Below are 11,065 nucleotides of genomic sequence, written 5' to 3'. Positions count from 1 at the left end.
AAGCATTTTTAATTTTATAAAATGCTTTTTAAATTAGAAACAACAAACTTATATTGGCACTTTCAGAGACTAAAGGGCTCAAGTTACTCTTGGGAATTAGTACACGTGCCCTAGAGACAGGCCCTGTCTCTGACTTCATGCCCCTGCTGAGTCTGCTCCAGCATTCCACATTTAGGGTTCACTGCTACAAGTTACTCCTGTCGCCACACCTCTCTTTTCCACTGGAATGCAGGTGACCAGGACAGACAGGGTAGGCAAGAGATAGGCTACCCAGCCTTCCCATTCCAATCATTTCATTTTTTTTTTCTTAAGTTAGGTCCACAGTGAGGAAAGGGTAGGGGGATACCTCTTTGTCAAATGTCCCCTTTTCCCACTTCTATCTTGTGAGCCTTAACCCTCTGAATCCTAACATCTGTTGGTTAATTCTTTATTAATGTGCACAGCTTCAACAGATGTTTCCTGGTGTTCCTGTGTCCCAAGACTTCCCTCTACCAACTTAGATCTTACTGGATGAGGGGATGGCATAAGTACAAAAAAGCCTGGCTCCATCTTGTCAAACATTAGATAATGTTTTCAGTATCTAAATCAAAACTATTCATTTCCCCATAGAAATGCTGCTGTGAATCGTGGGTCATTTCTGTCAGATACTTCGCTGCCTAAAATTCTCTTTGCTTTTCACTTGATAGCCTCTCTCCCTACCCTTGTTTCTGGCACTGTTGGCATTATACTATTTCTGATTATATGTCTCTTCCACCAAACTGTTAATTCCCTGAGAGCAGAGATTCTCTTTTCCCCTGCCTCTCCAGCCCTCAAAGCAATGACTGGCACACAACAGCAGATGCTCAGTGAGTGCTTGTTGCAAGAGCAGTATTCTTTTAAGTCTATTTTCATCTGACCAAGAAAAAAAAGTACAAAGTGTGAATTGAAATTAGGAACAGCTGTGTAATGCACAATAACCAGAAACTGTTAAGGCAGGTTGTTTTTCTCTCACGTAAAAGAGAAGACAGTCCACAGTATTACGCACCCAGCTCCCACCTTTCTTCATGTTGAACATGTATTTTTCTTAAGTTCAATTTATGGTCCAAGATGGCTATCAGAGCTCGAGACATCAAGTTCATGATCAAGACCTATAGCAAGGAGGACAGGAAGGGCAAAAGACTCCCCTCCCAACTCTGTCCTGAAAGTCCTATTCAGCAATGTCTATATATCTCTTCGGTATCCCAGCTGGGACAGAGCCTGGAAATGTAGTCCTTTACCTCACACATTGCCGTCCAGAATAAAGTCTGTGTTCTGTCAAACAGGTGGAAGGGAAAGGGGGTTATTACGCAGACAATCGGGTAGGCAGCTGGCTGGCTCTGTCCCAGTAAGTTGTGTTTAAGGGGGAAAATGCCTTCTGAATGCCAAATAATCAACTTGTAAAATATTTTCACTATTAAGTTATTGACATTCCATGGATCATCAATTTGCAAAAAATTAGAATACAACAAAAATACTTCTTACTAACTAAAAATTTCCTGATTCAGAAACTCTCAGGATCCTGCAATATTCAGTTACCAGAAGGATCGGTTCATGTGCCCTTTTAATAATATTAACAATAGCTAACATGTATTGAGTGTTTGGTATGTATCAGGCAGTGTTTTACATGCTTTAAGTGAATTTAATTTTTTTAAAGGTTTTATTTATTTATCCTAAGAGGGGAAGGGAAGGAGAGAGGGAGAGAAACATCAATGTATGGTTGCTTCTTGTGAGTCCCCGGCTGGGAAGTGCCCTGCAACCCAGGCATGTGCCCTAACTAAGAATTGAACTGCGATCGTGTGGTTCACAGGCCCGTGCTCAATCCACTGAGCTAAGCCAGCCAGGGCTGAATTTAATTTTTAAACCCTTTTTGCCAACAAGGAAACTTGCCTAAGGTCACACAACCAGTATCAAGGGCTGGGATTCAGACAAGTGTCTGTTGCCAACTTAACCTGTAAACCGTTTTCTTGGTGTGCTAGTAAAGTTCTGCGTAATGAATTTGTGAAGTTAGTTTTTAACCAACCATAGAAAAAATCTTCCCTAGACATTAGATAAAATGTGTGTGTGTATCCTTAGGAGTAAACGAGGTGGTTACACAGCTCTGAATGCACTAAATCCTACTGACTTGTACACTTCAAATGGCTAAGTTTATGATATGTGAATCATAGTATAAGTAGTGTTTTTATAAGGAAGGGTTAAATCACTGCACATGAAATTCCTCTTATGAAGTAGAGGTAAATTGATCTCATGGTTTTTGAATTTGCAATGACAGTGTATAAACATTACCCAGCACAGAGCCAGCACACAGACAGTGATCAGTAAAGGAATATTTAAGGTCAAATTATTTAATTCTTTGGTCTTTTCCCACCTGCCGTTCCTGAGGCATCTTCTCAATGTAAGCCTATCGGAGATAAGACGACTTGGCAGAGCACCTTGTAATTTTTGGTAAAACATGAATTCATCAAATTGCTTACCATTTTAAAATATATGGTCCTCACATCTTTCAGGCTATTGAAAAATGGACCATACTATTTTTTTCGTTTTCTCTAAAGTATCAATGAAACACCTGTAAAACAAAGTGGGGCCATCTTTGCTCATGTCATTCCTTCTGCAAAGTGGATACCTTTTTGCAACCATTTTCTTTCTGTAATTCCAAGAAGCCTGAAGCGCTGATCATTCAGTAAAACCTCAAATATATATTTAGTCCCTTCTATGTGTGAGACCCTGTGCTAGGCCCCAGAGATAACACAATTACATCTTTGCCCTCAGCATTTACTTACAATACAGTGGTCTGTGACCAAGGTTCTGAGATAGCAGGTATGGTATTCTTTGGGAGACTGCCAGCCACTTAACATTCTTGAAAATAAATAAACATAATCAGGTGCCATTAACAGTGTCTACTACATTCTGAACTCTATACCAGACACAACAATCACATTATCTCACGTTAATTTATGAGCTAGGGAGGTGCAGAGACTAATCCACATGCTAACCAACATCTCCATTAGACCACGGCTGGAGTGAATGGGAACTGTACAATTTCAGAATTAAACAACATAGTCTGTCATGATATTATGAACCAGGGTTGATTTGACTGCCCTGACCAGATACTTGGCCTTATCTCCCAATTCCACATGGCAACTTTTAAGAACAGTCAAAAAAAATCCAAATAAGACCCATGAATTTTTCCTTACTTAAATACTGGTTTTTAAAATGAATAGATGTGATAATACTGCAGGCAATAACAAAAGGCTATTTACCTGTAGGCACAGTTATACCCAAAGCAGCCAACGCAGCATGAAGTATTCTGTGGAATTTTGTGGTTGTAAATCTCAAGTGGCTGCTGTCACAATACAATTTAAGAAGTGACATAACTTCAGGAATGACATAATCATCCATCCAGGACTTCCCGGTTAAACTCTACCCCATCTCCATGCAGATTCAACCATAAGGTATTGCACTGAGGTTTTTCGCAGATAATGTGAGCATTCTCAGCTTTACTTCCTATTCAACAGAGATCCTCCATTGGCTCCACCAGTCAGTCATACCTGAAGCCGGTAAATAGGCAGGTTAGCTTTCCTGTCTGGATGTAGTGTAAGCTGGGAATGAAATAAATGGGAAGATTGCCCATTGCCACTATATCACTTGAGAGCCCTGCTGAAAGTCCTTCCAGAAGAGCTTCAAGATGCATTGATAAAAACTTAAGCAGATAGTGTTAGGAAAGAATAAAACTGTATTACAATTAGAAACATATATACATCACACAAAAAGGTTAAATGCAAAACTAATTTACCTTTTAGTTTTAATTAGTCAAGCAGTCAATTTAAAATTGTAAGTTGACTTAGACTTGTAATTGTATAGAGGTGGTAAGTTACCCAGTTAGAAGTACTGTTAAGTATAGCTCTTTAGTGTATACATTTTTGCTAACATTTTACCTTATTTTTTAATTTAACCTTTATTGTATTTCTCCATTACCATTTAGTCCCCTATACTACCCTTCACCCAGCAACTACCACACTGGTGTCCATGCCCAAGAGTCCTTTTCCCTTTCTGCCCAGTCCCTCCTCCCCCCACCCCCAACTAGCCGTCACCCTGTTCTCCACCAATGAGTCTCTCCCCCCAAATTAGATGTTGCAGGAACTTTTTTTTATTCCCCATTTAAGTTACATGAACTTTAATATTAATCTAGCTTTGACAGGATGTGGTAGTTTAATGGATTAGAGCATTTAGGTTTTTACCCCAGAGAGCAGTCTTTCTTCTTTCTCTCCATAATTAGATAATCTGCTCCTACTCATCACCCAGGCACTAAATTTCAAATTCTCCACACACCTGAGCAGTCTGCTACATATTTGGCCGTCTTAATCTTAGTCTTGATTTATTGAAGCTGAATTACATTCCTAACTCTTCCTGGAGCTCTGGGTGAATTTTATTGCAGAGCAACGGGGAGAAAGTTGCTGTCATATATCTCTCTTGCCGGGCAGAGCTTTCAGATACACAAGGGGCTCGACATCCCACTACCCCATGTCCTGTATGCTGGATTTATAACACTGTGAAGCCCAGCTCTAGGGCTACATACAGGCACATCAGAGATGAGATGGGGAATTTGATTTTGCAATACTGATTACTTGTTGCTGGGGCCTACATTCCTGCAGGTTCTGCCTTTATTCCCCATACTGCTGGAGAATAAAATAATTCCAACTGCTACCTAATCTAGCAAAACTCATCTTTCACTTGTGAGGCTGAAAAGAGGTAGACAGAAAGCCAGGAGATTTTGAGATGTTAGCAGTCTTTGCTATTACATCTCAAGGATTTCTGCTCCTATTAGTGCAATTCCTTTAGGAATATTTTAATCTTTTAATCTTTCCTTTCTTTGTGGGGAGAACTAAAGCTTTGCATGTTTTCCAGCCTGGTGAGTTGATTTGATGGCTCAGTCGTGCTGTCTTCCACTTCAGAGAAGCTGGGCCCTAGGGCTAGCCAATTGTATAATGGATTCTACAGATTTGGCTGCCATTCCTGCTGGGTATCATCTGCCCTCACAATCCTGCAGTAGATAATTTTTGTCCTCCCTAACATTATCTGCTTGAGAAATTTATGCCTGGCAGGCCTGTCTGTCCAAGTTAAGCTTGAAATACAGTAGCCACACAACTAATTTTACAAGACATCTTTAAACAACAAGGCTACAGACTTGCCTTGACCGAGACCACAAACTGTCATAGCTGTTTGATTACAAATTCCAAAGTTTCTTTGGTGCAGGCCATGCACCCGTCTCTTCATGTAATATAGGTTACCCTTCCCCCACTGCTCCCTTTTCCTGATCTATAACACACACACAGGCACACACACACACACCCTTGATCTCCTTCTGTTAAAGGCCCTTAGAGGTTTTGAATGCTCTGGTTGGCCTCACCAGCCTTACAGTGCCTGGCTGTTTTCAGCATTTTGACTCAAGCTCTGTTGCCTGGATGAGGGAACTATAGAGTGAACCACCATTGTCAGAAGTTTGGGGAATGGATAACAGACGTTGCACTAAGTAACTGCAGTGCTTCTCAGACGTTCGCCTACACAGCCATCAACTGGGGCTTTTCCAAACATAGGTTGCTGGGCCCACTTTGAGTTTCTGATTCAGGAGTTCTGGTGCAGAGACCACACCCTGAGAAGCGCTGTATTACATCTGTCCGAACCTTGGGTGACAGGCATAGCATGGCTGCATTCGTCCAGGAACTCATGTGCTTGTCCTTTTGCACAGCTGAGTCCAATTTTCTAAGGGAAGGATCAGGGTGGTGGAGCAGTCTGTGCTCTGCTTGGTTGGCCCTATCACAGGGGCCCAGTTCTCTCTGCAGCAGCTCTCTCAGTAAAACATGGCATGTTCTCCAAGTGAAGTAGCTACATCAGAAGAATCTCAAGGGGGAACAAGCAGAACTCAGTACAGGAAGGTTTCGCACAGGATTTTAAGGTTGCTTCTGTTGGAAGCTCCCTGAGGCCAATGTGCCACCTGCCACTTCACAGCAAACAACCTCTCAGGCCTAGGGTGCCGGATGTATTTCCTAAACTTACTGAGATTAATATGCAGCAATGCTCACTATCTAAACCCAAAAGGCTCTCTAATCTTTTCTCCTCTTTGCTTTCATTAGTTTCCTTCCATTTTTAATTTTTTAACCCACTTCAAAAATAGGTTAGACAAAAAGAGATAAACAGTAATACAAAAAGTGTTCTAGAAGAAATCTAGATGAAAGGCATTTGATAAAAAAACAAAATAGCCCTGGCTGGTGTGACTCAGTGGACTGAGCTCCAGCCTGTAGACCAAAAGATCACCAGTTCGATTCCCAGTCAGGGCACATGCCTGGGTAGCAGGCCCAGTCTCCAGTTAGCGGCCTATGAGAGGCAACCAACCCTTGTTTCTCTCACACATCGATGTTTCCCTCCCTCTCTTTCTCTTTTTTCTCCTCTCTCTAAAAATAAATAAATAAAATTAAACAAAAATAAATTTAGGAGTTCCCTCCCTCAATTATTCTTATCCTCAATGGGCTTATACTAAGGAATGAATTTCAAATTTTGTTCTCAATATGCATGTAGTTATATACATATTTTATTTTTATTTTCTGATTTTCATAAGATTCAATAAAGAATTAGCAATAGTATACCCTGAAGTTAGAACTTTAATTCTGTTAAATTCACATTATTTCCGTGATTTAAATGTTTTAATGCTCTCAAAAGCACAATAATTGGAAAAGTCCCTTTAAAATTCCCTGGTTATAAAGTATCTGATATTTAGAATCTCTGAAAAATGATCTTTTATAGAGTGTTATAAAGGTAAGAACAGCTAGTCTTAAAACCACAAGCAGAGTGCTTAGTGTGTGATTCCATTTATGTAATGTCTTTGAAAATTTTAACAAAATTTGGGGAATGGAGGATACAATACAGGTTGCCACAGGTTGGGAGTGGGCAAAGAGGAGTGTAGGTGTGGTTACCAAAAGGCACCTTGTGGGATCCTTTTGGTTTTAAAATTTTTCAATATCTTGACTGGGATCATGAACTCATAAACCTACATGTGATTAAATTGTACAGAGCTAAATATACAAACACACAATGAACACAAGCAAAACTGGGGGAATCTGAATAAGACCGGTAGAGGATAGCAATATTAACAACCTGATTGTGATACTAACATTTGCAAAATAGTACCACTGGGGGAAACCTAGGCAAAGTGTGCAAGTGTCCCAGTAATTCAGAAACAACGAGAGATAACACAAGACATTTTAATAGTCTCAAGACTCTGCAATTCCATGGGTCAGAAACCAAGGACACGGAGCTACCCTAACCCCAGCTGAAGCTACAGGCAGAACAGCGCTGCCAGTGTGGCCCTTCTCTGACTCTCTCCTCGATGTCTGAGCTGGAGTTTAAAGAATTCTGGAAAGGGAGAGAAATAAATACAGGCATATACTGAACCTACCATCCCAGGAAAATGACACAACTCAATAGCATACAGAGCAATGCAATCAAGTGGCTAAAACATGTATCTACAGTCTATCAGCATTAGGATTGCAGGAAAGTAATTGTATAGTGATTCCATATCACCCCCTCTGGTGGGCTGTACACTACACAGGGGAAGGATGAGGATGGACACTCCTGTCACCCTTATATCTCAGCTCCTAGCACTGCATTTTGCAAGTAAAAAGTGCTCAATGCATGTTTGTTCACTGTGTTTGGATGAAAAAATGAAAAGCCCACATGGTCTATTAGAGTTAGTGTGGCTTCTCTTTTCCTACCCTCCAAATGTCCTTCACTTTCTCCTCACTTACCACCTACACCTAAGCACATATACAGGGACCAAGTTTGTTTCTGTCACAAGATGAGCAGTCATTTAACCTGTCTGTGCCTTAGCCCTACTCACCTATGAAATGAGGATAATAATTATACCTACTTCAGAGGACTGCCATGAGAATTAAATGAATTAAAGTGTGCCCAGCACTTACAACATTATCTGGCACATTGTAAGTGCCATGTCGGTGTTTGTTCAATTGCCACATAAGTGCGACACTGATTATATTGGAGTTGACTTAGACCTCACAGGTGAAGGACACCATCCTCCACAAGACAGTCCTTAGATACCAGCCACAAGCTTTGGGGTTCCCAGGCCACCTGCACTATTGACATGCTGCCTACTAATTTTAAGGGTCCCCTCTGTCCCCCTCAGGTTCAATAAGTCACTAGATTGGCTCATAGAACTCAGTAAATCGATGTAGTTAGGATAATAGATGTATTGTAAAGGATACGAATCAGAACAAGACCCACGGGGGGGTCTGGGGGGTCCCAAACACAAAGCTGCTTTGTACTCAGTACTCCTTAGCTGTCAGCATATCAGTGCATGATTACCAACCAGGAGGCCCCCAGGAGCGTCAATGTCCAGGAGGAGGTTTTTATCAGGGTTTCATTACACAGCCATGGGTGATGGAATCATTGGCCACATGATTAAACTCAGTCTCCAGCCCTCCTCCCTTTCCCACTTGGGAAATTCCAAGGATTGAGAGGTTATCTCCCAGGAACCAGGGGCAAAGATCAACCAAATTCTTTATCATTTGTACAACATTAAGAACGTTTAGTAAATTGAACAGGCAGAAGTGGACAAGAAAGCATTTCAAGATGGAGGGTATTTAAAAATAAAGAGGCCAAAATAATCCTAGCACAGTCGTGTTGCAGTAGAAAAACTCCCCAGCTGATCAGGCTTTGCTGTGTTGGAATGTACCAGGCTTGAAGTGAAAACACTCTTGGGGGAACTCAAGAGTTAGAACATTTTTAGTTTTAAGTTCTAGTTAATAAACTTAGTAATTAATGCACGTAGAAAGCTATTGTTCTAAGAACTGGGATGAGGGGACCCGCCCTGACTCTAAGAGACCCTCAAGCAATTCGACCTTTGTGCCCAGGAGGACTACAGGCGAGATGGCGTCTCAGCCACTGTGCTCCAGGAAGAGAATAACCATCTGCTGACCAGGGTGCAGATAAAGAATCACCAGTCAACAGATGGAAGGACGCTAGGAAAATCGCTGGACTGAAGCTTTTATCTGGTTAACCTTTTCCCTGAATTCCAAACCCCTAATCTACACTTTTTTTCTCCTTATAAAAATAGTCAGTTTGAGAAGAAACCTAACATGGTCTTTTAGGGTTCATAACCTGCAGTCTTCTTAGATTGCCAGCCAATCTGAATAAAGTGCCCATGAAGATTCAATCCTTGCCTCTATTTACTGGTTTTGGTAGTGACAGGCAGCTCAAACACCAACTTTTCCAGTTTCAAGACCAGGACTTTGACTATGATTCTACTATTCGATAACTATGGTGCCATCTTGTGGGAGTACAGGGATTGTTGTAAATCATCTTAAATCTTTTCTATGAAAGGGGGGCATAATTCAAATAGATATAGATACAACTTAGTGGATTAAAACAACAAAATATATTATTTTTCACAATACTGTGTGTTGATTAGGAAGCTTTCCAGCTCCACTGCAATTCATGTGTCTGCATTCAGCTGGCTGGTGGCCAGGTTGAAAGCTCCAAGAAGGCCTCCTTGACACGTGGGGTTGGAGGGGCCTTGGTGCTGACAGCTAGGGTACCTCAGTTCTCGCCTACACAACATCACTCTACAAGTGATATCCCATCTTCTAGTGCTTCTAGTGCTTCTCTCTATGGCCTCATGGCAGCAGGGTAGTCTGGACTTTTGACCAGAAAGCAAAAGCAGAAGCTGCCAGTTCTGTTGAGGCTCAGCTCTTTCCCACCATGTTCTATTAGTCAAAGCAAGTTACAAGGCCAATCTAAATTCCAGGGAACAGGAAACTCCAGCTTGTTGCATGTGTGTGCAGGTAGGTGAGAAATCACCACAGCCATCTTTGGAAACTGGACAATATTCTCTAACTCCCCCATTACTCATGTGAAAATGGATATTTTATTATCTACTTCAACTAGATGAGATTAAGAGATGATATATGAAACATGATAGCATTTTATAAATTGTAAAGTGCTAAACAATTATAATATAGGTAGATGATAAAGGCAGATTAGAAGAATGAGAGATTGTCCAAGACTATAAAAGGAGATAGAGGAGGTTATTGTAATATTAATAACATTTATTGAGCATTTGTTATGTGCTAGATATTGTATTAAGTGCTTTGCAGGTACTGTCTTCTTTAAATCACCACGACAACCTTAAAAGATGGATATTTCATTGCCATTTTACAGAAAAGGAACTAGAGGCAAGTGGCAGAGCCAGAATTTGAACTCAAATTCTGTTTGGTTCTGAAGTTTTATCTACCGTATCCAGATTTCTTTCATCACTTGTATCATAATCAATCAGCAATTAGGTGAGGGGAGGTAGCACCTACCCCAGAACTACTGAAACAGAATTTTGAAAGGCAGAACCCAGAATCTGCATTTTAACAGCCACAGTAATGTGGGAGAAGCATTCAACCTCACTGTGTATAGTAAGCATACAAAGGTTTTTCAGTAGTTCAAAGACAGTAAGAGGACCACCTTAGAGAAAATTTAGGATTGCAGATACAGAAGAAAAGGAATAAGAAAAGTGCCTAGAAGTTAGAGAATAATGAAGGGCTTTCAAAAAAATTATGCTTTCTAGAGGTTGATGCTACAACTGGGAAATGAAGTGAGACTAGAAAAGTTAGAAGCTTGACCCAACAACTTGCAATGAACCAAATTTACATTTTGTTTATTAATTCATCTACTTTTCTCTTTCTTGTCTTTGGGCTTGTTATTTCCTCTAAAAAACAAGTCCCATCTTCACTCTACCCAACTTGTCTAAAATCTTTTCATTTCAGGTCTGTGGACAAATGTGTGTCTCTTCTGGAAGGTGTCCCACATGTGTGCTGCACTTTCCTCCATCCTATCATTTACGGGCCCTATATTGTAAACGTTGTTTATGTTCTTTCTTTGGTACAGACCGGAGACCCTTGAACGTAAGGATGGTGTAGAAAGAGAGGAGGGAGAAAAGGAGAGATTAAGAGATGATTTATAGAACCACTGAATGAACATAGGAGGTGAAGGAGCC

Source organism: Sturnira hondurensis, unplaced genomic scaffold (genome assembly GCF_014824575.4).
Source record: "Sturnira hondurensis isolate 20B ecotype Veracruz unplaced genomic scaffold, ASM1482457v3 Scaffold0004271, whole genome shotgun sequence".
NCBI classification, from domain to species: domain Eukaryota; kingdom Metazoa; phylum Chordata; class Mammalia; order Chiroptera; family Phyllostomidae; genus Sturnira; species Sturnira hondurensis.
The sequence above is the reverse complement of the archived record's forward strand: the minus strand, read 5'-3'. Positions refer to the sequence as shown.